The 27,656-nt window shown below is 44.6% G+C and overlaps 1 long non-coding RNA gene across 5 annotated transcripts in view; it reads right to left on the bottom strand.

Annotated features, from left to right (window-relative positions):
* Positions 1–27,656, bottom strand: part of LOC149856695 (uncharacterized) — a 279,751-nt gene that overhangs the window by 149,999 nt on the left and 102,096 nt on the right. The gene's annotated exons all lie outside the window — the stretch shown is intronic.

The raw sequence follows: 27,656 nt of genomic DNA, 5'->3' as shown, positions 1-27,656 counted from the left end.
GGGACTGAACCCAGAGCCAGGAACCCCCTGAGCCCAGCATCCTGCCCCACCCAGGCAGTGTCCTCTCATGGGCAGGGCAGCTGTGGCCATCCCTGCTGAGCTGCACGGGCTTGGCCTCAACTTGGGTGCCACTGGGTGCCCCTGCCCACCACGACCCAAACCTGCAAAACCCCAGGGCAGCTCACACGTCCTGCCCGGTCCCCATCTTCCCAAGATGCCAGCTGGGCTGGGCTGGGCTGGGCTGGGCTGGGCTGCCTGCAGCACCTCCCCCCACACCTGCTTCTTTCCATGCTGTCTGGACCCTGCCTCAAGTACACAGCCTGTCCCCAACTGGGGGGACCCTGCCTCAAGCACCCAGTGCTGTCCCCATCCCGGTGGGAGGGGGTGTCCATCTGCCTGAACCGCGGCCACGCCCAGGCTCACCCACCCACTGGGAGCCTCCAGCACAGTGCAACACATGCCCAGGCTTGGCCCTGCCCACCCAGAGCTCCCCTCCAGGGGCCCAGACAGACTGGAGGGTACAGCCTGGGGAGAGGGGCTGGGTGAGCAGAACACAGACAGCATCCCTGCCTGTGCTCTCTTGAATCCACCCCCAGTGCCTGCCTCATTTCTGGGACCCGTGGCTGCTCTGGAGAGCCCAGAGCAGCAACTTAAAAAAAAAATTTTTTAAGCCATTTCCTCTCTCGCCTCCTGGCATGCTGAGGAAAATGTCTCTGCATGTCACTAACTGGCACACATGCCAGGGGTTGCCTATCCCTGGCCTGATACATATGTTATACACTGTTGCTCTCTTAAGCTAAGTACAGTCAAAAAGCCCAAGGCTAAATCGATTCAGGCCAGTCTAAGCTTCATAGATTAAAATAAGCAAGTGAACAGACATTCGCTTTTAATTCTGGAAACACAGCCACATGCCTGCAGTGGCCCAGGCCAGAAACTGGCGGGTGCTAGAGCACACCTCCCTGCTCATTTGGAATAGGCAGCTTGGGCCAAGACTAGCCCACCCACTCTGCAAGGGGGTTGTGTGGGAGTTGCACAAAGCATCCTGGGATGCTGGAGGACTGAGAGTTAACTTGAATCTGGAGGGGATGTGGGACAGAAGTTCAACAAACAAATTTTACCTAAATCAGTTAAGTCTGATACTACTTTCATCCAGGTTTATCTCTAAACCAGTTTTGGCCACTTTGGAAGTGGTTTATGTGCACTGAACTTCTGTTCTGTTACAAATTTGAACCAGGTTCCAATTACTTATGCCAGTTTATATGCAACTTCTGTTCCTACCCTTAGAATTTAAGATCACTAATGGGTTCCCCAACTATTTATAGGCATCTTATCTAATTCCTGTAAATTACAAACAATAACACTACCAAAGGTTTAAGGAGAATGGCATGCCTTATTTCACATCAGATTACATAAGGAGTAATAGGTAGGCCAGATATATTTATGTTCACTGGAATTTTAATGAGATTAACTACAAGCCTCTGTGAAAACAGTAAGAAGTTTCCACTTAATTTTATATAATTTTGAGCTAGTTCACAGTTTTTCCACTGGCAAAATAACTATTTTGGAAAGAAAAGAGATTTTGAATATTCACGTCTACAGTATGCTATGCTCACCATCCCAAAGTTTTTTTCAAATCTGAGCTAAATTGTCCTTAAAGGCAGATTTTGGACTTCATCTTCGAAGTGAATGAAGGAAAAATATGTCAATGAGAGAGACATAGGTATGCGAGACAGACACAAGCAATGAGAGAGACATGTAGGTTCTTTTTTATGATGAAACACAAAAATAACTTCACCCTTTGAAAGAGCGGTAGTTATATGTTACTTGCTGTAGCTAGTCCCAAAAATGACATTTGAAAAAGAAAAACCTGCCAACAACCAGTGATCAGAACTTCAGCATTACCTCTCACCCAAAAGGATGTCAGCAGCAGCACAGTATGCCAGAACGCCCTGCTGTGGCAATGATCCAACACTGAGTCAAAGAGAAAATTATTGACCACATGAAAAGAATGCAGTTTTTCATGTGAAAAAGGAGGCAGATAATTCATAGAGTAGGAAAGAGAGGAAACATAAATATCAAATGATTCAGAATGAGCTTGTGTAGCCAGCCAAATGGATTTCTACAGACTTTAAAACATCCACACACAAAAAAAATCAATACCTTTTTTCTTTATTATGATGCCAATAGAACATAAACAAATTGAATAAGGATTCTGAATGTCGCTTGAATCCTAACTTTGATTCCTAATGTTGCTTGAATCCTAACACAGATGATTAGAAAATACTACTTGCTTTTAGAACATGTCTTCAATACATACACACATTTTAGGTTAAATACTTGGTTTAATTTATGTCTGAAAATAAAGTCTTCTCTCCCTAGTAGTATTAAACAAGTTCTCTGCTTTCCATTCATATATGTCATTTTGGGCCTGGACTCAGAAAAATTCACAGTTAACAGCCAGGCTTCTAAAGTCTGAAATCAACAATAGAAAGAAAGGGAAAGACAAAGAAAAGGGTGCAATGTAATGGAAGATAGAGGGCTCAGCACTTTTATCAGAGTTTGATTAATGAAGCTCTGAAATAGCAAAACAGGAAATGTGGGTCAAAGCCAAAAGCACCAACAGCAAACAGTAAAAGGCATTTGAGCAGAAGACTATTACAGAGTAGTAGTTCAGACAATACCATTAGTTAGTTCACAGCCCCTTTAAAATGCCTATATCAGTGTGAACTTTGTTTTTACACAGTAATGCTTCACCAAATCATCTATTTCAATCTTTTGTATTGTGCTCTGAGTTGCACAAAGCACATCCTGGTTTTAATCTCATCTCTGGGAACAGACAGAAAATATGGAAATCAAATGATTTCTCAGGGTCTTTTTATCCCACATATCACTGCTGACAATCATAGAAGCAATAATATCCTAGCATTTAAGAGTCTTCAGTATTCTGGGTCTCTCTGGCAGAGAGATAAGAAAGTAAAGCAGAAAGGAAAAATGAAAATGCAAATGAAAAGCAAGATTTTAAAAACTTTAAGGCTGGTGTAAGGCTTATGACCTGGTTTAACTCAGCAAATCCAAAACAGTCAATTGGTTTTTACAATCTTCCAGGGGACTTAGGTTTATCCTCTGTCTCCCTGTTACTTGGCCCTCCTTCCACTGACCTTCCTCTACCACATTACCCAGGCACTGCTATAGCAAGTCTTCTACACTGTACCTCCACCATCTCAAGCCACTTCCTTTTAGCCATCTCATTCCCAGCTGCCACCGAACACACAGATGCTGTCTTTTCTCTTTGGCTAGGGAGAGAACTTACACATAAACCAGTAAAAGTGATTGAAAACCAGTTCGAATCTGTAACACACCAGAAGTGTACATAAACCACTTTCAAAATGGCCAAAACTGGTTTAAGATAAACCTGGATAGATGTGTTATCAGACTTAACTGATCTAGTTTAAATCAGTTCATTGAACTTCTGTCCCAGATCCCCTCCAGATTCAAGTTAACTTACAATTCCAGAATGCTTTGCAACTCCCTCACAAACACCCCCCCCCATGGGTCCAAATTGTCTGCTCCAGCAGAGCAGGGAGGCATGCTTGAACACCCCCTGGCTTCTGGCTTGGGCCACTGCAGGCATGTGGCTACCTTTCTGGAAACAAACATGAATGTCTGTTCAGTTGCTTATTGGTTCAATCTACGCAGTTTAGACTAACCTGTGAAAATTGAATAGATTAGGTCTTGGGCTTTTTGACTGTCTGTACTTGGCTTAAGTGTTTTGAGAGAAAATTTATATATAAAAATATACATATATTCCAAATACACACATATTATGGGGGGAGGGGGGCAGTTCTAACCACCTAATTAACCCCCCTGATTTTTGAAAACATGCAGGCATCTTAAATCAATAAAACTGACATGGACATTTAGCACATTTGCCCATTCTGCTATATGCAATGAAGTGATAAGCTGAACTGGGACTGGGATAAACATCAAGAAATAAGGACAGCTAGTCGTTGTCACCTTTTACAGGGCTTGCTCCAGAGACGTTCTGAGCACCCAAGAGGATGTTCTGGGGAAGTCATAGCCACTTAGACTTACTGGGATCTGACACCCACAAAATGAACTAGTGATTCCAGAGGGGCTCAGTTACAGGTGTTGCCAAAGTGCTCCTCAAAGAGCACTGAATTTTCAAGCAAGTTAACTCTTCCAAGGTCCCTTCCAGCCCTAATCTCTATGAAATCTATGAAACTAGTCTGGTGTATCAGTCCTGAGAACAAGCTATTAAGTGTTTCTGTTTCCTCTCCCAGATGGTTCATCCCCATAGCTGGTATGGCTTGGGGTAGCAGTTGCTGCCAGTAAAATGAAAGGCTCAACTCCCACTTCCCCACACCATATAGTTCTTTGCACTTGCAGGACTGGGATAATGAGGGGAGTGGTTTTTTTTTGTTTAGAGTTGAGTCAGTAAACGGCATGCCTATTCATTATTTATCTACCTTCACATCTTCCTGAATACCTCCAGTGATAATTACCTAATTTCTATCAATTTCTAGATAACCTTCACACAGAAATACACTGTAAGTAGCAGCACAATTCAATATTTATGAAGTGGAAATTTTCTATGAATATATAGAGACTCAGTAATTACAAATGGAGCTATTCTTTCCAATTTCAAAGTGGAGACATATTGAATAGATATAATGTTGCCTTGTGATTTTGAGAAGTTATACAACCAAGTGAAAACACTGTAATTACAAAGGAAAAAACACAACAGATGTTGTTTTATTGTCCCCTGCAGACTGCCCAGCTGGGATTCACGTCACTACATGGAATGAGTTTTAAAGAAAAGGTCTCTCCACCAAGAAAGTTTCAGCACTACCCAGTCTGTAATATTCACTTCCACAAACCAACAGCAACAGTGCCCAGTTAAGCTACCTTCTGGGATCAGATGAGACAGAGCTCCCTCCCACATCCTACTCTCAAGCTAGCTAAGACTTTAAAACATGACAGTCAAGACCTTCAGCTGCATTCAAATTTGAATGGATCACAGGGTCAGAGTGTGAAGAACTGTGTATATCAGCCCATCTAAGTGGAGAGGCATTTTGGATTAGCTGATGACCTTCATGGGTATGCCTACACAGAGCTCACTCCAGTGTCCATGCCTGAGGTGACAAATGCTTGATAACTGTTGGATCTCTAATTAGGCCACACTTGAACGCAACATGTTCAGTGTTTTGAATCATATCACCCCGCATCTCCAGCTACTGCTTTGAAAATATAGCCATTTGGGTTGAATGCTCAGGGCAGGGTCTAGAAAAAGCTGAAGAAACATGCACTTCAATTGTGGAAAATGTCTATAAAATGTAAAACCATGGTCTTCTATCTTCATAGTGTTTATTTTTTTATAAATAATTGCCTATGCTTTAAATCAGAAACTTCTTTCCCTATTAATTTCTATAGTATGGTGTAAACATTGTCCATCATATTCTATAGGTTTCAGGTTAGCTTCTAGGGACCTCTATTGATTTCACATCCCCATTACATTCTAGGTAGCTTTTCCCTATAAGACTATTTAACAAGTCAATATGATTTTGACTGCCTTTGTAAAATGAAGGGCAATAGTTGAAGCAACAGTTCTGACTGCATTAACTGATAACAAGGTCAAAGCATGATGATAAAAAAACTGATGGAACAACAGGAATTGGTAGACAAACGCCAACGAGCCAAAAATGGTACAGAAGACTCAAGGAAGAGTAGCATTTTATAACTGCAGTAATTAAAAAAGCCACAAGTTTTGAATAAAAACATCACAAAATACTATGGCTTCATATTTGTTTATGATCCCACTTCAGTTTTGTCACTCACTCACCTACTAGCATTGCTACTTATCATACTCGTTTAGGATCTCACCAGCATTATTTCACATGCCAGTGTTTTTTAACAGACCTAGACCCCTGCAATTTCAATGTAAGCTTGGAGTTTATACTGCTCTTGACTAAGGTGTTAGATAAAAAGACCACGATAAAAGAATCAAGTAACTAGTCCACCCAAAAAATGGAAAGAATCCAGCCTTCTTTTTTTAGAGCTGGATGAGAGGAAGGTATCCAAGATCACTCCTGTGCAGAAACATGGGGGAGCATAGAGTCAGCACTTCATCCAAACAGTTAGGGGCATTTTAATTTCCTTAGAGCAGTCACAACTCAACAAATACTCTACCTGCAGAACTCCTTTGCAAAGCCAATGGCAGTTCCAAGCACATGGAGAAGTTTTAGACAGAAATTTAAATGTATAATTTCTGGATAAGGAGCAAAGCGAGACTATCTGAAACCCACTGAATGCCCCAGGGTTTTCTGCTTGAAACCTCAGATCCAAAACCACTGCCCACTGAATCCAAAGATACAAGGGAATCATAATATTTTCTAATTCTGAAGAGACACTGGGAAACAGCTGGACTTAAACGATTGTGGTATAGCTTATTGCTGAAATTTCATAAGAATGGCATTTTGATTAGGTTAAATTTGAACTCATGGTTCAGCCTCTACCCCAAGTACAAGTTACCAGACAGTGGGTGCCTCTACACATCACCCTATGGCAAGGTAGCAATGCTCAACACCACCGCATGGTGTGCTACAGTGATGTAGCAATCACGTGTGTTTACACAGGATCACCAGCTACATCACCATTTTGGTGCACTCCCCAGGTATAGCACGCCGTTTCCGTGATGTAGCTGTAAAATGTAACCATGCACTGTGCTTTAGTACTTCCAAAAGGTAGTACAGTGCTAAATTATAGCACTGTAGCAACGTTGCCATATGGTGATTTGCAGATGCACCCAGTTTAGCCCAAAGATCCCTTCTCCTCAGAGCTTCTACTCACTGTATCATTCCAGCTGCTGCCTAACCCAACTTAATCTGTGCTAGAGACCAGCATGAATAGCACTCCAACCTCAAACAGTAGAGTGGTTCTTTACTCTCATGTAGCCTGGTAGTTTGTCCTGGTACAGGAGACGGGGAGGAAGAGGAAAATGGCCAATTCAAGAAGTCAAAAGTGAGTGCAAGAGTACAGGTAATTTTTTCTCTTTTCAATGAACCAGAATACATCTTAGAGCAAAGGGAAACTCAGATGCCACCGAGTACCAAAACAGAGCTTAAGAAACTTGGATCCTGGCGTTTCCTCTGACCTGCTCCACTACAGCAACATCCATGATACCTTTCAAAATGTGGCTGCCCTAATCACATGAATGAGTGGCAATATTAGCAGAAGGGGTGAAAAGAAGAGGTGATGACGCTACTGCTGTTAAGGCACCAGCACATTATTTCATGAACAGATTATTTCTCCCTACACAGTACTTTGCACTCCCATATAGACACTCCGTAGTCTTTCTGAATAAGGGCCACAATCATAATCTCAGACATGCACATACCAAAATGCAGCTGATTAGAAATCAGGGTGATGGGTGTAGCAGAAGAACGCGAATAGAACTCACTAGACTCACAGGTAGAACTACTGCTGTTAGCTTCTCTCTATATATATTAGAAGGAAACCAACTATAGTCCCGATGAGGCTTCACTCCCTTCTCCTTCCTTGAGCTTGTTATTGCAGGAATGAGGCCTTCCTTTCTCAAAGACAGTTATGTAAGAAAAACAGCAGTGTCCAACTGCAGTCCCTCAGTATCAAAACCTTAGGTGGCTGAGAGCCAGCTCTCTGACTGGATATAAACGGTAGCTATTAGCAAGAGAAATGAACTGGGAAATAGCTATAATAAGCACATGACCAAAAATAAAATATAAAAAGATATTCCCTCCCAAAGAAAGTGCAGACAGAGAGCATAGTGTCTCAATTCCTTGAAGAGATCTGGAGGAAGCACAGTCAATTTGTACGTGGCTTCCTTGTATCAAAAGCAACAATAGGAAACATCTAAAAGGTTCAGTCTGAGGACTCATCTGTCCCTTTCCCTTTTCCTGGTGCCCATAACAATACCAGCCACAATCTTCACAGCACCCAATAAGTACTGGAACTGCAATTCTCTTGCCCTTGATGAAGTAGCAAAGCTATCGTGTTTCTCAATCGTCTGCTTCCTTTACAGTCCAGTGCTGAGAGGTGCCAAGTGTTTTTGATTTTCACAGACTTGTTCATACCACAACCTGATCTGCCCTCTTGGGCAGGTTAGTCTTTGCCTTCTTCACCAAAGGATTTCTAAGTCTATGAAGGTTTTCCATGCTAAGGTGTATGGTCTTCTGCCTCAAGCTGGCACCAAAGTGAGTGGTGGTTTGGAGCTGCAGAAAAGCAGACTACACCATTTTAGCAACTGGAGAATGAAGATGCACAGAGCCAGAGTTAAAGCAGTTCTCCTTGTTCCAAGGGAAACGCATGATACAAGCACAGCTCCAGGTGAAAGAAGGAACAGGAACTAGTAGAACTGAGGGGCCTTGGGGGCAGATGTCATACAAAAAAAGGCAAAGAAAGGTCTTGAGCGAATGTGTCTATAATTAACTCCCCACTTCTCTTAAATCCCTTTTCAGTATAACAGGCATCAAGTGCTCAGAAGGACCCATGCCCAAAGGCTTGATGTTGTATTGACAAGTTATGTTCAAGTACTTGGCTCTATCATTCTTACGGGTGTTTGAACTGAAGTGATCAGAGAAGCTCAGAGTCAGCAGGTGCAGCACCTACACTCTCTGTTCAATGAACACACACGCAAAAGGTACTGGTCATTGTTCCCATAACAACCATAAGAAAGGCCCATAAATAGAACATCTTCAGCCAAGAGGAAATCAAACTGGCAGAGGTTTAGGGTCCAGTTTGTCACAATGTGTCTGTTCCTTTAAAAACAAATTCAGCTCCAACTAGCATAGCAGCAATATACCTACAGCCCCCTAAGACTCCATGATTGACCATGGTCACTCTTTGTGGTAACGCTGCAGCAACTTTGTGGCAACACTGGGAACTTGTCGGAGGAATTCAGATGACTGCTTCAAAAGCAGAGGCCCCAAATATTTGAACTACAGAAGAAATGCTTCAGACTACAGGCTATAACCTACAGATGAGCTAGCTAATCTAACTCCATCCAGTAGAAAGCAAGTGTGCACCCAATGTTTCCTGTATCCCAACATCTAGCGGGATGGAGGGATAGGGGCATCCTATTTATTTATAAACAAGAGCAAATCATTCAGCTGAAGTATAGTACCTCCAATAAGAAAATGGGAAGAGATTCCTAGGAGTCAAAGGTTCCTATATGATATACCCAGTTCCCAAGGCAAGGGATGGGTAATGTTCTGTTTATAAGAGTGGAGGGAAGTAAAGAAATGTATTTACTTCCCTTCTAGATACCTTAGTGAATATTGCAATGGTAAATTTTTTCTGACTTGCGCCATGACAACCAAAGTGGCTAGGGTCCATGTTCTTTTCAGATAGTTCAGTAGCCTGCCACTGGTTGTCGTCTTCTTCCCCACTTTGCTTGTCCCATGTAAATGCAGTTGCTGTTGCAGATCCTGGCTCTTCATCAACGTTGGTCATGCGTACCTTCTTCTTCCAACTCCTTCTCTTTCGTGTCCCTTTTCACTGTACCTCTCCATCTCATCTTCAGTCTTCTTCTTCTTTCCCTTCTCCCTGGTAGTGCCATTCTGGTAACTTCTTTTCCCATGTATTCTTCCAGCCTCCTTTGAACATGCCCATACCATGCCAGTTTTCTCTCTTGTACTGTCTTAGATGCCTCCACTACCTTCACTGATCTTCTGATGCAAGTATTCCTCACTTTATCCATCTTTGTCACTCCACACATCCATCACAGCATTCTCATCTCTGTCATGTTCAGTTTCCTTTCATAAGTTTTCTTCAGGGGCCATGTCCCAGCTCCGTACAATAGCACTGGATGCACGTCTTGTAGACTTTCCCCTTCAGTTTCACTGATCCTCTCCTGTCACACAATATTCCTGTCACTAATTTCCGGTTAATAACCCTGCCGTTATTCAATGGTTCAACTCTTCATCTAACTCTGCATTCTGCTGAACAGTTGACCCCCAGATACTTGAGCTTCTCAACTTTTCAAACATGTTTCTCATCAATTATCACATTTCCAACATCAGGTACCTCAGAGAAATCACAGTGCATATATTCCATGTTGGGGCCCCAGTTCAGAAAAGTACATGAGAACTGACTAAGCATCTATGCAGTCCCACTGACTTTATACCTCAGCAAATTAGGCATGGGAAAAGGATTTAGCCCTTAGTGGCCACATTCCCTCACTGAAGTGTGGCATGAATCCAAAAAAATTATTACACTGCACTGTGCACACCACAGTCCACCCGTCCCAAACCCCAATCCCCCATCATAACTGTGGGAAATTCAACACAAATCTTCCACCACTCAAGACCAGTCCAGGATATACATTGGTGACTAGGGTATTTTCCTAGAAGTTGGGAGATGTGGGTTTGACCCTCCCCTCCACCCCCAAATCAGGCTTAAAAGAGAAATGAGTGATTGTTTCCTGGGTGGCCAATGGCCAAGTCACAAATAGAACATAGATATCTTGAGTCTTAGTTCAGTGCTCTATCTACTAGACCAGGGGCGGGCAATTATTTTGGGCGGAGGGCCTCTTACCCAGTTTTGGCAGGCTGCTGAGGGCTGCATGGGTAGCCCCACCCCTTCACAGATGCCCCACCCCTTGACAGGTGCCCCACCCCCTGGTCACCATCTTGGGACCAACATCCCAATGTCTTGGGACCAATGTCCCAGGGCCAGCACTGGTGGGGCCCAGAGCGGGGCACAGGTTGCCAGGGGTCTATGGAGCCAGGCTAGGCTGCACCAGCAGGGAGGGGGGGGAGTGGTCTACAGGTGGCTGCAGTATGGGGTGCTGGCAATGGGGTGGGTAAGGGGCCACTTTTCCTCATGCTCAGCACCAGCTTGTAACCTGCCCCACTGCTAGCCTGTCAGTGGGGCTGGGTTACAAGTTGGTGCTGAGCACGGCTGGGGGGGAAAGCAGCCCCTCCCTGAGCCATGCTCAGTGCTCCGCGCTGCAGCTGCTCGCAGCCTGCCTGGGGCTGCCTGTGCCCACACCTGACAGCCTCGCGCAGGCTGCAAGCGCCTGCAGTGCGGGGCGCCAGCCATGGGGTGGGTGAGGGGCCGCTTTTGTACACGCAGGGAAGGAGCCCAGGGAAAAGCTGAGCATGTAGGGGGAAGTGGCCCCTCCCCCACGCCATGTCTGGTGCCCTGCACTGCAGAGGCTCACAGCCCACGTGGGACAGACAGCCCCACGCGGGCTGCAAGCAGCTTCAGCATGGGGCACCGACGTGGGCAGGGAGGGGCTGCTTCCCCCCCCATGCTACTTCCTTGCCCGGGGTCTACCCCCCCCCCACTTACCTGAGCTTCCCGCACCAGGGCAGCCATGTGCTCCCAGCCCAGAAACCCTGGCTAGGGCTTCCGGCTGGACCACACTGGTGTTGGACCCCACCAGGCTTTCCCTGGGTCCTACTATCCTTGATTCCTGTCATTTTTTACAGGAACCAGGGGCAGAGAAATATTAATTTTCTACATCTTTTTGGGGGCCCCACGGGCTGCATAGAATGGCCTCATGGGCTGGATCTGGCCTGCAGGCCATATTTTGCCCACCCCTGTACTAGACCATATTGCCTCCCACTAGGGCTGTGTGAAATTTCAGCAGCCACTTCATTTTAGAGGTGTTTCAGGCCGTTTCAGATTTGGTGTTTCAGGTGCTGAATCAAAACAGAAGGCTCAGAAACATCTTCAAAACAAAACAAGGTATCCGAAACATTTCAAAAAAATGTTTCAGAGAGGTTTCATAAAATTTTGGAGTTTCAGAGCTGGACTTGCAGGGAACAGCTGTATGCTGCTGCCCAGCCATGCAACTGGGCTCCACAGGGAGCAAAGATCAACGCTGGGGGTCTCCTTGCTGCTGCTACCCACCCCCCGCTGCCCTGGTGATGCAGAGCTGCATGGGGCAGGCAGCGGTGCTGAGGAGACCCTGGTGCAGATCTCTGCTCTCTGCGGAGCCAGGCCATGGGGCAGGACAGTGATGGTCCCTGCTGCATGACCTGGCTCGGCAGGAAGCAGAGATCTGGGGCTGCATGGGGCAAGCAGCAGTGGGGAGGAGACCACAGCATGGATCTCTGCTTCCTGCGGGGCCAGGTCACGGGGTAGGGCAGTGCTGATCCCTGCTGCATGACCTGGCTCCACAGGGAGTAGAGATCCAGGATTGCATGGGGTGGGCAGCAGTGGGGAGTAGACTCTGGTATGGATCTCTGTTCTCTGCAGAGCTGTGCAGGCAGGGCAATGCTGGTCCCTGTCACGTGCCAAATCCCCGAAACAGATTCAGCCAAAATTTAACAGGACAGTGATCTGAAACACCAAAACAAATCGCTGTCCTCCGAAATAGCTGAATCCAAAACCGAATCAAAACAGAGCCATTTCACACAGCCCTACCTCCCACCCCCTAATTGGGGCTTCTGTTACTATAATCATCTTCCCCAGAATCTGTTCCTCAGCAACAGTCACATCTTCAAATAAGGGTATTCAGGAAAAGAACATAAAAATGGACACTTTACTATTATTCTTGGACTCCCACGACTACGCTTTGATTCCAAGTTAACTTGACATACAATATGGTGCATTTTCCACTGTCATTAACCGAACTGTCTAATTACATTTTCGTAATCAATGATAAAACCCTGCAGCAGAAGTTCTGTGACCAGGTGAATTCTTGCTTTCTCTCTCTAAAACACTCTACTTACTTGGCATCTCTGACTATGTTTTTCATTCTCAATAATCCTTTTATCCTCTGAAATCTATACTGATTTCATTTCAAACTGTGCTCTTAATCTCAGCTAATAATGTGCATGCTTGTTAAACCATTTCTGAGTTCAGTTGTTTGGAAAGTTGACAAACAAAGATTTTTTATCTCAATTTATTTCTTAAATTGTATTATCAACTTTTGTTCCTTTGTCATAAATCTAAATAAATGTGTTCCATTAGAACAGCCTGTGCTGAACTCCAAGCTACAATGAACTATTTAAAGAAAAATGCTGGGCCTAATTTTGGCCCCAAGATATGCAAATACATGAGCAAAACAGACGTATGATTATGGGCCTGATTTATGTGTGCAATTCCTGTGGGTGTTTGTTAGAATCTAATTTTAAATTTCCATGCACAATTACCCTATTTGCACATACAGTCCTGTTAACTGTGCTTGCCAATTAGCCATATGATTGTGAATACATTTTACTCACCTAATTGCACTAATAGCGTGTTAAAAAAAATCACATTCTCTCTATCTAATGAGCAAGCACTAGAACACTCCTGGACAACGTGAACCAAGGCAATGCTTACCATGCAAGGTAGCAAAAGTTGTACATAGGCCTAACCTTCCAATTACACAAATCCAGCTGAAGTCAACAGGGTTGAAAAGATGCAAGTAACAACAGAACTTACTTTCTAAATCCTCAAATGAACATGATAATGATGTTCATCTGAAAGGATCCTGAAGTGCTTTTACAAACATGCAGTGTGGGATCACACAAACTATCTCCAGGGTGAAATTTGGTAAGTGTACTCAAATCATCAAGAGAAAAGACTTTTTGGGAATTTGAAAGAATATTTTACCCCTTTAAGGTAAATGAGGTATTTGATTAGGATTTCACATTAATGTAACAGTTTATGTGAAAAGTGCAATAAGTCAAAGACAGACAGACATAATAGTTAAAGTAGTTAAAGTTTCAGTCCTTAATGCCACCCAAAAAAGCGCATCACCAGAACCACATGGGAGTGTTTGTTCAGTGCTGGCAAGAAGAGTTAACTGCAGTGTCATTCAGGAGTCCCTACAGATCTCAAACAGAAGCACTGACCTGACCCTTCTTACTTTTAATAATTAATACAACTTCATCATCTATTGAGAAAGAGGTCAAAACTTAGCTGGGTGGCAAGACACTGAGAAAATAATGGGCCTGAGATAAGTAATAACCTTGCTCAATTTCCTATCACAGTAAATTTGACTTATTTAATATAACTCTTGTAGAGTGAGATTTAAATGTAAGGACTGACACAGATTAAACTGTACTTGAGCAGCATGAGTGGTAGAATTAAAAGCTACTGCTCTCCAATAGCTGTGTTGGCTGAATCAACTAGAGGACCATCAAACCAGAATAAGCAGTTTAGCTAAGTGGCCCCCTCATGACTATAGAGCAGAAACCCACTCCAGGGCTAAGTACAGACAATGAAAAAGCCCAAGGCTGAATTGATTCAGTCTTTGCAGGTTAGTCTAAACTGCAGAGATGAAACTGAGAAACAACTGGACACACATTTACTTTTGATGCAGGAAATGCAACCACATGCCTGCAGTGGCTCAGGCCAAAGGCTGGGGAGCACTAAAGCACACCTCTCTAGCATGTAGCCAGCATGGGCTGTGTGTTTGCTTCCTCTTCCCGCTGACCCTGAGATCTCTGAGATTTGCAGTCCAGAATCACAGCAGCAGGACTCTGCAGGGTTGCTCATCACTTCCTCTTCCTGCTTCCAGGTACCTCTGGGATTTGTAGTCCATAGTCGCAGCCAGCAGTAAATTTCAGTAAGTTTAGCAGCAGGGCAGCTCTGTACTTGAGAGAAGGTGGGTTTAACCCCCTCCCTGGCCCCAGATGCCTGCCCAGCTTTGCCTGGGGATTCAGTCCCTGCCTCCCCCACAACCTGTCTCCTGAACCAGACAGCACAGCCCAGGGGCTGGAAAGCATGCTGAGATGCTGCTGGGGGGAGGGGGGGGGTGCGGCTATGATTTAACTTGAATCAAGAAGGGGTCTGGACAGAAGTTTCATAAACTGGTTTGACCCAAATCAGTTAAATCTGATACTACATTCAGCCAGCTTTATCTCAAACCAGTTTCAGCCATTTTGAAACAGGTTTATGTAAACTGAGCTTCTGTTCTGTTGCAGGTTTAAACCAGTTTCTGATGACTTAAACCAGTTTATGCCTAACTTCTGTCCCTAGCCCTGCAGATCCAGTCCTGAAACAAAACTTGTTTCATAAACCTACTTCTGCAATATATCTCCCACATTAGAAATGAACCCTTGTTTCCACTGTGGCAATCTGTTTACTGCTTTTGAATGCCTCTGAGCTCACTTGTAGAGCTTAGATCACACTTAAGTTGACTAGACAGATGAAAGGCAAAGCTGAAAGTAGCTAATATTGGCGCATATGTTATACACATCAAACCCTAGAGGGAAATCAACATATTTAATAACTAATGTCTAAAACATGGAAAATGTTTGGGGATGGAGAAAACAAAATTAATTGTCCAGGCCTCTTCTCCTAACTAGACAAATGACCCCGAGCAACTATGAACACACAAATCAGAAAAAGGTATCAAAGAACAATTTGGATAAATACTAGCAAGCAAACAAATGATAAACTGCAGCCCACAGATAGTCAGCCACAAGAATAAAGTCTGAGACCTACTGCTTTATAGCTTTAGGACCCAATGCATCTCCTCCAAAACTCAAAAGGACTTTGTAATCAGTACAATAATAATTTACCTCAACTGCAATACCATACTTTAAACCAACCACCCCACTTATGGTGGCTTTCACATTACAATTTGAGAAATGATGCCACAGGGAAAATATGCTGACACAAACCACAGTAAGCTTCACCCTTGATACCACGTAGTCCCATATGTACCAAGCATCTGGGTATACCTAGGAGTTAGCAATCTCCCAGTCTGACACTTGGTGGGAGTCAGGGGAACCAACAGAAACGTTACCTTTTTTAGCAATATTAGAGCACAAAGGATTCATAACCTGGAAGACAGTCATTTCAAGATACAGTATCTTCAGATCAGAGCTAAAACAGAACAATGTCACAGTGTCATGAAGCCTATAGTGGGATTGCCTATACTATATCAGTATATAACTGAAGGCTCCAATCTCCAAGGCTATAAACCCAGCATGTTTAACAAGCTCTGAACTCAAAAGATTGTTATATTCCTTTTAAAAGTTTATCCTGTGAAATGAGAATATCCTCGTAGCACATGGCCTGTTGCAGGTGTTTCACAGTTTTAATAGCTCTTTACAGATGTTCTTTGAAGATTTTCCTAAGGTATCTTTCCCCGCAAAGGGATTTAGTTCTGTAAATTGCTTAAGAGAATTTTGCAGTTCTGCAAGAATTGATCTGCTACTTAGAGGAACTAACTACAATTAAGAAGAGATGCTTATTTCCATCACATGTAGCTACACCAGCACAGTCCACTGTAATTTAATTAGCAGTTACAGCAGACTGGAAGATTTGTGGTTTATTCGGTAGACTGGAATTTTAGGAGCCGTTAGCAGACGTCTAGATATGATGTCTTGAAATTGAGAGGGGATGAGGGCAGGAACTGGGGATGGAGAGAGACAGAATTGGACAAAAGATTTCTAGTAAAGCCACAGGAAGCTCTACTCCAGTGGTTCTCAAACTTTGTGCACTCAAGCCACCCTTCACTGGACTCACGGCACCCCTCCATAACTTTTGTAAATGGGGTGGCACCCAATTTCAGAATATAATGACTATAACAGTAGTGACCAGAGTTACTCACTCTGGGAGCCACATCCCATCCTCCACCAAAGTTCAAGAGCTGGAGAGCGGGGTGGGGGGGCGGTGCTGAGCGACCCAGACTGGAGATGACCATGCCCTCCCGGCCCCTGGCACTGCCAAGCTGCTCCAGCTTTCCCATGGGGAGCACGCCCTGGGGTAAGCAGCAGCCCGGCACCTAAGCCAGTAGTCCTGGAGGGAGGACGGCGGGCTCAGGGCATCCCCCATGGGGAAAGCCGGAGTGGTAGGAGGTGCGCTGTCCCCCAGCGCTGCCTCTGGGAGAAGTGGTCAGCTCTTCCAAATTGGCCAAACACTGCCCACTTCCCGGAGAGCCACAAGTACCGTGCCAGTGAGCCACATGAGGCGTGAGAGCCAGTTTGGCCACCGTGGGTATATAATTACAGTGCTTACCTCCTTGGAGAGGAGCTGGGCAGTGGGGGTGGTAGGATTGTTCAGAGAGGGACAAGCCTGAGCCTGTGATTACCTGCTTATCTCGTCACACCTCACAGCATCCCCCAAAGGTTCTGGAGACACTCCAGGGTGCTGGAGCACGCTGATGGAAAAAAACTTTGCTCTATCTCTACACCCAAACACTGAGTGGTGGCAATTTCTTCTTCATTAAGAGTCACCAACATGACTTGGAAAATCCAAATGCCCTCAACACACCACTGCTATTATCAGTTCTCCAGACTACTACATGACATTTCAGAGAGTATATTTCTAATGAAAGTGTGTGGGAGGTACTTTTTGAGAAATACAAACTGCAGGAAGTGTACTTAATCAAGTTTAATTCCAAAAAATCAGGAAAGACTGTGAATTCTTTGGAAAACGTAAATGAAAGCTTGAATGGCCAAATATGCCTGTGGTGGCTGGTAAAATTATTTAGAGGAGGAACAAAATAACAAGTCAAATAAACATTAACTGAATATTAAACCACCCCTAAAAGAAAAATGTTCCATACAGCTATTAGTATAGTATAGCTCAGGGTAAATCTTAAGAATATTTTTGAGAAACAAAAAGCCTCATAAGCTACAAAAAAAATGTACTTATCAATGCCATCTCAAATACAACTGCCTAAATCAAGACAGAAGCTGAAGCAATGTTTTAAGCAACAAATTCAAAAGGACCGTATATGCGGGTATTTGCACATGCAAACAGACAGTTTCTCTGGTCTCGCTTTTATTTTGTATAGTCATGTTACTAGGTGATGGTATACCAAATTCTAAAATCCAAATCGTGGCACTCCTCGTACACAATGCTCTAGGACAGGGATACTCAACCCCTGGCCCATGGGCCAGATCCACCCTGCACAGCCATGCCACCTGGCCTGCAGACTGGCTCCGTGCCACTCATCCAGTCCTTGGCATCTCCCTGTAACAAGGACATTTCAGTGGCCATGGGAAGGCGGGAACTTGATTTACTAGCATTCTGGAGTCTGAATGCATCATTCGCTGCAATAAATAACTCCATTTGTCTTTAATAAAAAAATAGCTCCTCACTCCGCAGAAACCAGAACCTGATTGAGCTCATCTTTACAATCCATAACTGCATGCAAGAGTCTATAAATTACTTTTTCTCAAGGAACTAGCAGATTATAACCTGTGGTGACTTCTCCTCAGACTCAATTACCTTTTACTTTACTGTATTTTCCTTTCAACAGTTATCAGGAAATGCAGAACTAGAACCTCAATCTGTCAGCTGGCTGAACAAAAAAATCACACACTTATCTTGCTGGGATCCTTTGAACCTAGCTGACTTCCTGCCCCTGGGGCAGGGAGCTGGACTTGATGATCTTTTGAGGTCCCTTCTAGTCCTAATGTCTATGAAATAACCCCTTTCTTCTGCCGTAAGTGATTAAACCAGTAATTAAGCCAATCTTATATAACCCATGTAAGACAAATGTTCTGCCCGTCCTGATTGCACTGGAGAACACTGCTTCCCAGGCCCGTGTGAAGCAGCTAATATTCACTTTGGATTTGGATTCAGCCAATTCTGGGGATAGTGATTCGATTTGGTGATTTGAATCACTGTCCCAAATCGATTTGGCTGAATCTGATTCTGCCGAATCTCCGAATCACCAGGCCCATCCCGCCCAGCCCAGCAATGGCAGCCCCGCCTGCCCCAGCTCCTGGCTGTTTGGGGGAAAAAAAGCCCCAACTCAGCAGGTGCTGCCGGGCAGGGGGGGCGAACCCCACTGCCCCACACTGCATGGGGGGCTTTACCACGAGCCCCCTCAACCCTGCCCACGCTGTCCAAGCCCCGCTCCACCCCCATGGCTGTCCCACCCGCCACGGCTCTAGCCCTTTAAGAAAAAAAAAAAAAATGAGAAAAACCCTAGACTCACAACTCCTGCCAGAGTAGGGCGATCCCCACTGCCCCACACCACATGGGAAGCTCTGCATGAGCCCCGCGAAGCCCTGAGGTTGCTGCAGAAGCGGAGAGTCCCAGGGCTTTTCTCCATTTTTTTTTCTTCTTAAAGGGCTGGAGTCGCAGTGAGAGGGGCAGCCATGGAGGGGCAGCATTGGGGGGCTCATGCAGAGCCCCCCATGCAGCGTGGAGCAGTGGGGGGCAGCAGGGATCACCCCCCACCCAGCAGAGGTCCCCTCATGGACCCCTCCCCCCTTCCCTAGGTACCAGCTCCGAGCCCAGCTTGGCAGTGAAGTGAAGTACTAAACAAACAGCATCTCTGACATATCCCCTTTTACCAGCAGTATTGAACATGACTAGGCCAGGCTGGGGCAAGTCCTATCAGTTTGAGACTTTACAGTAGTGAATGGTGGAAGGCCTGGAAACACACAAAAGTTGGTCTGAGCAAGTAGCCTGGCAGAAAGCAAGATCCCAGTTCAGCAAAAGCTCAAGCCTCTTTAAGAGAGTGTTATAGGAACAGGGTCACCATTTGGGACAATCTGAAATCTGAGACATTGCCACTCCTTCCCCCCACCCCTGCTGCTTCAGGCAAAGGCAGGAGCAGGGCACCACTAGTATTACGATTCAGGCAGCTAAGGACCTTGACTTGTTGAAGTACATACTCTCTCACCTATCTTAAGCATAAGAGTCTAGTATTCAAAATGCAAGCCAACCATATAAGACTATTTGTTTTCTTCTGCATGAAAATACAATGATAAAAACATGGTGTCGCTAATTCAGATCAGCCAGTGACACACTGAAGGAAAATACAGAGATGCAGTTTCCAGTCAGATGGCCCTACTGGCTTCAAAATAACAATCTACTCTGTCCTCTCCAGCAGAATAATACCTAATGGAGCTAAAACTGTACCAAGAAAAACAGCCTGTTAAGTTTCCTATTCCTCTAGGCACTTTGGTCTATTTTTAAATATTCTGAACCACAAACCTTAGCCAACTGCGGGTGGCAGCCTACAAACTGGTAATAATTCATCTGAATTAATTTACGTGTCCCAGAGTCCGGGGTGGCCGTGGTGCCCTGGCAGCTCCGTGACCATGCAAGCTCCGTCCCGAAGGCGGCCTCTGTTCTCACCTGCCACATCTTGTTGGTACAATAAATTGGGAGGCTGCTCCAGTCCTTTGTTTGGTCCCAGTCCACTGAACCTCACTCAGGCTCACAGGTCTTTGAGCCCTTTGCTGAGCCTCTCTTCACTACTGTGCTGTACAGGGCACTTCAGGCCCTACGGGCCAACTGCATGACTCCAACCTCCGCTTTACCACACCCCATTCCTCACAGGTGTTACACAGACATTATACTGTCCATTGGGGCCTCAGTCTATTCAGTGTCCTCCCTTTTACTATAGTTAGGCCTACTATCCTGGACCCACTGTGTTGGGCCTGGCTTTGAGACACGAACTCTCAATCTCCACTTGTCACCAGGCCCCTGGCCCCTGTCTGCTGCACCCTTCTGGCGCTAGGCTCCCTGGCCCCTGCAGCTGCATCCCTCTGGTTCTGGGGCTCTATGCAATTATGTGCCTCCCCTCTGGGCACTAATGTGGCCTCCACCTCCCCTTACAGCCTCATTCTGAACCACTGGTACCAACAATAAAACAAACATAAGCCCCTGGGCTATAACGTAATAACAACCATGTAGGCAGCACTCAGACGAAAAGAACTGTTTGCCCTTTAAAAGGCAAACTTCCACCCTTAGGATAGCCTACACCCCTCCCCACTCCCAGCCCTGGGTACCGTTTGAGCTCCTGGAGTCTTACTGCACTTGGAGGTAGTAAGATAGGCAGCAAAATGTCACAGGGCAGCTCTCTTGTGCAGGAGCTCCTTCCCCTGGAAGTTGCCAGAGAAAAGTGAACCCTGCCAGCCCAGCCCAGACATTGTATTTTAAAGGTCTACAGCTTTACATGTTCCCTTGGCTCTGCCTCCTTCTGGTAAGCTGACCACCTGCAGCTGCCAGCTGGTTACCTTATTATCCTGTTACTCAACCTGCAGCTGTGGAGCTCTGCCTAGCCTGCAGAGCTCCTTTGCTAGACTACTCCTGTCCTTGAAGAAGTAGGCACACCTTAGTAGCCTGCAACAGTACCCAGTGAAATCCAGCAGCCAGACTGCACTATTATCAGCGCTGGGACACCAGTAGATGGCTTATCTCAGGAGAAAGGCTCCCTCTTCCCTCCTCCAGCATTCGGCAAGATGTTTTTTGTCTGTTGTACACAAGAGAGGCAAAGCACATGCTAGAATAGGACAAGATTCCCATGCTCCCCAGGCCCCTGCTGAGATACTTTATTCCTGATGACTTGGTAAAACTAGATGAAATGGTGAGAAGATGGCTCTGTTTTTGGGTCCACCATCAGGATTTACTGGCAGCAGTGGTGGTTGGCAATGGTTGCTTTGATATATTAACTCTGGCTTACTGGGAAGGGGACAGAAACCATCTCCCTTCAAACATACAACAGTTTAGCAATGTGTCAGGAAATGGTGGGGGCCAGAATCTCAATCTGGAAGCAGCTTTGCTTTACACCCAGCAGCCTTTAACCTGGCACTAGTCAGCAGAGGATACCTTCAGCTTAAGACCACCGCACCAACTCTAATATGACATCCCTTTCACCTCCTGGCATAGGGTGCTCAGCCAGTGCCTCTGACAGACAGATGAAGCCCTCCTTTTCACTTGTCTATCTTTGAATCCAATATTATACCAGTGCTCAGATGCAACTTAAGATTTGTGCTGCTGCCTCTTGAATGGACCTTGAGTCACATGTGAACCAGTGGTTTTGAAACGAGAGGCTCTTTGACATGCTCCCAGGGCAGGTTCCTCACTAAGTCTTAAGCAAATGTACCCTCTACCGTTCTGTCCCTCTGTTCTACTCTAAGTATTTTTAAGAAAATAGAAGTGAATTAAATGTAGGCTGCTGCCTCTAGCTTTATTCATCACATTGATCACTCAGGAGATGAGTGGGTGTAATTATTCTGAAATTGTTCATTCTAAAATATGTGTGTGGAAGGGGGTTAAGTGTAATGCAAAGTGAAAAATATCAGATAGAAGTGGGAAAAGACTGAATCATGAACATGAAAAGAAAGGGAACAAGATTTATGTCACCATTAAGACCATTTCAGCTATCAACTCTAACAGAGAGACTGCTGGAAAGACCAACAGCCTCCTGAAGGACCATTCCTACTACTGACCCAGGCTCACTGCCTCTTACATTGCAGACGACCTTGTGGAACAACAGGAATCCCGATGAGGATTCTCAGAGACTTTTACACTGTTTCTTTTAATATCCAGGAGCAAGGTGCTGGATGGAGGCCTTGTACTTCTGCACTGTTTCTGTTCCTGGGAGTGGGGCTCCAGTACAGACATGCTGCCACAACCTGATCCCCCTCAGGTCCAGGACTCTACTGACAAAAAAAAATTTTGCCACTATTTTCTATTCAAGAGGGTGTAACCTGTATTTCCTCCAAGAGGGGTCATCTCCAATGCCTGGAGCAAAGAGGGTGAGCAAGGCCAGGACTAACCATGCCTATTTATTCTGGTCAATTCGGCTGCATCGAGTACATTTCAGTGTAGTTGATGACCTTCAAGGACTGAGTCGAGGGAAACAAAATATGACATACATCCTCATAAGCCTTCCAAACAGGACTTAACCCAATTTGTTAGCAATCTTGACTTTATGTACATTAGTGGCCTCTATAAGTTGAGTGAGACACCCCAAAATTCTTTTTTTCCCTATTTTCTTTAATATGCAAAATGTATGCAATACAGTCAGAATCTAAAAAGGTGGAAATGGGACTCCATAAATATTATCCATCCAACCACCTGGAGATCAGGAAAGCAATAACTAAAAATCTATCTGCAAGATAAAATCAAGGTATGTGGTAGGGTTAGGTTTTATCAAGACCTGTAGACCTCTGAATATAATGTCTCTCTCATACATATAAAAACCAAGATAATTTATGCCATTCATGTTATTTTGTTGTTTTAAAATCCAAAGGATGTTTAAACAGCTAGGGAAGATTCATAAATCAGGATATTCTGGTGTGACATTTTGGTGATTTTTCACTGGCAGGGAATGCAAAGGCAAAAAAAGGCCACAGCCCAAAGGGGAGGGGAGTTCAGGATGAGTGATTGCTCCTCAAAGGAGTGATCTTGGATGCACAAGCTAATGCTATTCCAACTTGGAGGAAAGGCAGCAAAAGGGCACAGCAGCCCCCTTGGCTCAGCAGGGAACTAGCGGACCTCCTGCGTCTAAAAAGAAAGACCTACAAAGGACGGAGGATGGGATCCACCTCCAAGGAGGAATATTCTGCACTGGTCCTGACCTGCAGGGAGCAAACCAGGAAAGCCAGGGCTGCGATGGAATTCCAACTAGCTACAAGTATCGAGGACAATAAAAAGTCCTTTTTTAGATATGTGGAGAGCCAGAGGAAAAGCAAGGGCAACACTGCATCCCTGCTAAACCAGATGGGACAACTGACAACTGATGCCCAGGAAAAAGCCAACATGCTAAGTGGGTACTTTGCATCAGTCTTTCACCAGTCCCACAGGATGCTCCAGCCCATTACAGGACAGGGAGGGAGAGGGAGTTTTCTTACCCTTTATCAATGCTGACCTTGTGAGGAAACACCTGGAGAGGCTAGACACTTTCAAGTCAGCCAGCCCTGACAATTTACACCCAAGGGTACTCAAGGAGCTGGCGAGCATCATAGCCCAGCCCCTGGCACGGATCTTTGAGAACTCCTGGTGCTCTGGTGTAGTGCCCAAATACTGGAAGAAAGCCAATGTGGTGCCTATCTTCAAGGAAGGGAGGAAAGTGGATCTGGCAAACTCCAGGCCCATCAGCCTGACCTCTATCCCAGGGAAAGTCTTAGAAAAGATTATCAAAGAGGCCATTCTTAACAGACAGGCTGATGGCAACATCCTGAGGGATAGCCAGCATGGGTTTGTTGCGGGTATGTCTTGCTTGACCAATCTTATTTCCTTTTATGACCAGGTGACCTATCACCTGGACAAGGGAGAGAAGATTGATGTCATATATCTTGACTTTAAAAAAGCCTTCAACCTGATATTCCATGATCACCTCTTAACAAAACTGGCTAACTGTGGCCTCAGCCTCCCCACGATCCACTGGCTGGGGAATTGGCTAGAACCCACAGGGTGGTAATTAACGGAAGTCAATCATCATGGTGAGCAATGGCCAGTGGGGTCCCCCAAGGCTCTGTCCTATTAAACATCTTCATCAATGATGTGGACATTGGTATCAGAAGCGGACTGGCCAAGTCCCTGATGACACCAAACTCTGGGGTAAAGCGTCCACACCTGAGGACAGGGGGGTGATCCAGGCAGATCCTGACAGGCTCAGAAAATGGGCGGATGAGAACCTGATGGTGTTTAACACCGAAAAATGCAAGGTTCTCCACCTTGGGAGGAAAAACCTTCAGCATCCTTATAGGCTTAGCAGTGCTACGCTGGCTAGCACTACAGGCAAAAGGGACTTGGGGGTCATGACTGACCACAAGATGAACATGAGCCTTCAATGTGATGCTGCAACTAGTAAAGCAAGCAAAACACTGGCTTGCATCCATAGATGCTTCTCAAGCAAATCCCAGGGTGTCCTTCTCCCATTGTACTCGGCCTTGGTGAAGGCCAAAGCTGGAGTACTGCGTCCAGTTTTGGGCTCCACGATTCAAAAAGGATGTGGAGAAGCTTGAGAGAGTGCAGAGAAGAGCCACACGCATGATCAAAGGTCAGGAAAACAAACCTTATGATGAAAGGCTGAGGGCCATGGGGCTCTTCAGCCTGGAAAAGCACAGGCTCAAGGGTGATCTGGTAGCCACCTATAAGTTTAAAAGGGGTGTTCACCAGGATCTGGGGGAACATCTGTTCACCAGAGCCCCACAAGGGATGACAAGGTCAAACAGTCACAAACTCCTCCATGACCACTTCAGGCTGGACATAAGGAAGAACTTCTTTACTGTCCGAGCCCCCAAGGTTTGGAATAGACTGCCACCAGAGGTGGTTTAAGCACCTACTTTGAACATCTTCAAGAGACATTTGGATGCTTATCTTGCTGGGATTCTATGATCCCTGATGACTTCCTGCCCCTGGGGCGGGGGGCTGGACTCGATGATCCTCTGGGGTCCCTTCCAGCCCAAATGTCTATGAAATCTATGAAATACTTTGTGGACTTAAAAATATGCCTTCCAATCACGTTCAACCTTATTTTTTGGTGTAGCAGTTCATACAGTTTCTGTTACATCACCTCATATTAATGAAAGATGTTTTGCTTGCTATCATTTAAAAGAATAAGGAAATAAATTTTGAATAAAACTTACAAAAGCAGAGTATTAAGAAGTGCATTTCAAAAAAAAGCCGTGTGGTATGCAAAATGCAGTCCCTTTTGTCCATCCCAGTTGCTTATTCTGGCTCAAAGGAAAATAGAGTCATTGGATAATATTGAATCAAATACAGAATGGGGAGATACTGGAGATATCTACTCACTCACACAGCAGGGGAGGTGGCATCTTTTCAGGAAAATTAACATTTCAATGAGTACTCATTTTTTGTGTTGTTACTCAACTATTTTTTGCTTTACTAGAAGACAGCAAATAGCAGTTTCTCCTGTGAAGTTCCTTTCAATGTGACATATCTTTTGCCAACTAGGTAAATCTTTCCATAAAAAGATGACTAACATCAGAAGCATGAGACTTATCAAGCCATTTCTACTGCATTTATAGCAGTGGTTATCTAAAGATAACTAGGTGTGGGATCTGGTAAGCAGAGGATTTATTTATTTATTACATCATTTTATAAGGGGGAAATTATGAGATATGTAATTACCTTGGATAAAGATTCAGATGCAGACAGTTACATATACAAAAAGAAAGACTGCAGACAGACAGTCTTGTATGCCATCAGGCAAGAGAACTCCAAGTGGAGGCTATGTGCAGGATCAGACCCCCAGCACATGACAACCATCATCTTAACCAACATACCTGGGCAAGAACCAGGGACCTCACAAGGTAAAAGTATGAGATGCTGCAGCATGAAGTACAGCCTGGGCTCTCAAATTTTGGCTGTAAAGTTCTCATCTTCCATGGAACTGGCACACAGGAAAAGCTTTAGTGCACACTCAGCTCTTATGAAAAATTGACAGATTATGAAAAATTACCTTGCATTCTTGCCGTTAAAAACCAACAGCTAGGTGGTTCCCATCCTATCTACCAAAAAAACCTTTTTCTTAGCAGCAGGACAAAGTTAATGAATATGAGCCACTAAAGAAAAAGAAAAGGAAAAAGAGAAGATCTTATTATAGCTCCTGTACTACCACTGTTATCCTACAGTCCAACAGGTCTGAGAGGTGGGAAATCCTGTTTTTTTTTTTCTTGGGATGGAAACAGAAGGAAGGTCATGATTGCTGATATTCAGCCTAAAAATCTCTTTTGCTTAATGTCATCCAATAACTAAAACACCCTTCACAACTCCTGTCCTTCTTTTCAGTTCAAACACTTCGGTTACTCATAGAAAGAACTTGAAGAAAGTTTCTGAAATATGATCAGCCTGCATATTAAGTGCCTAATTTTACAAAAATATTAATCACATTAAGTTTGAGTAAAGTCAACAACAACCATTCAGCCTTGAGACACCTTCAGCTAGTAGTATAGAAATCATCTTTCCTCAACTTCCAACCTTGTACCCTACCCACTGGACAACACTCCCCCTCTCTCTCAGCAGTTGATGAAATCCTGTGACTAAAGGCTTTGCTGATATTTTCTGAGCCCTGGCCAGCATCCCTAATACCACCTGGTTATTCTACAATGTTATTCTCTGTCATACTGAGAAGCTTGCAGCACTTTTTATAACCATAGTTAAGTAGAAACCATTTTCTAGACCTCTGAATGCATCACAAACAAGCATTCAGATCCCAAGATGATGACAGCATTAACTGGGAGCACTTGCAAGCAAAACTGTACATTCTCTCTCTCGCACGTTTAGGTTCCCTGCTGTATCCATCTTTTTTTTTTCCTAATGGAAAATGTCTCTTAGTCCCTTTTGCCCTCTAGATTCAGAACACAAAAACAGTCCCCACGGGACACTTGGCTATTGTGAAAAGGACTGAACACATTTTCTCATGGGGAAGACACATTTTAGAGTTCTGCTTGGCTGCTTAAATTACTAAATTAATGTCAGAATAATGACTGCAAACCCAGGACTTCCAGCTGCTGATTACCAGTAAAGAGCCCTTCACCTTACTGTAAAACAAAAAAGGAAAGGGGGATGAAGTAAAGGATAAATCTCTAAACCATATTACAGTGTAAGAAAACCAGGTGACTTTCCCATGTACAGCTGCAAATGGCATTAGCTTCCCATCTGGATCACTTAAAATGCATTTGACTAACCAGAAAAGATGTGGTGCCTCAATCACAAGTTTGCTCATACAGCATACATTGCACAGCTACTTCAGAGATTCTTCATTGCTCAGTGATAGAGTTTAAATCAAAGCTCATCTGAAAGTGCCCCAGCACTGCAGGGCCACTTTCTCTCCTGCCTGAGGTCCAGCTACTTCATTCAGTGGAAAAGACAGCAGCTTCAAACTAACTGTTTGGCAAGATCTAAAAACAAATCACTGCCTAAAACCATTTTCTGTGACCTCTCAGACCCAGATTAAGAGGAGAACCAAGAAGTGTATTTCACAG

Source organism: Crocodylus siamensis, chromosome 10, assembly GCF_052110815.1.
Source record: "Crocodylus siamensis isolate JL-2025a chromosome 10, ASM5211081v1, whole genome shotgun sequence".
Classification (NCBI taxonomy): Eukaryota; Metazoa; Chordata; order Crocodylia; family Crocodylidae; genus Crocodylus; species Crocodylus siamensis.
The sequence above is the reverse complement of the archived record's forward strand: the minus strand, read 5'-3'. Positions and strand labels throughout refer to the sequence as shown.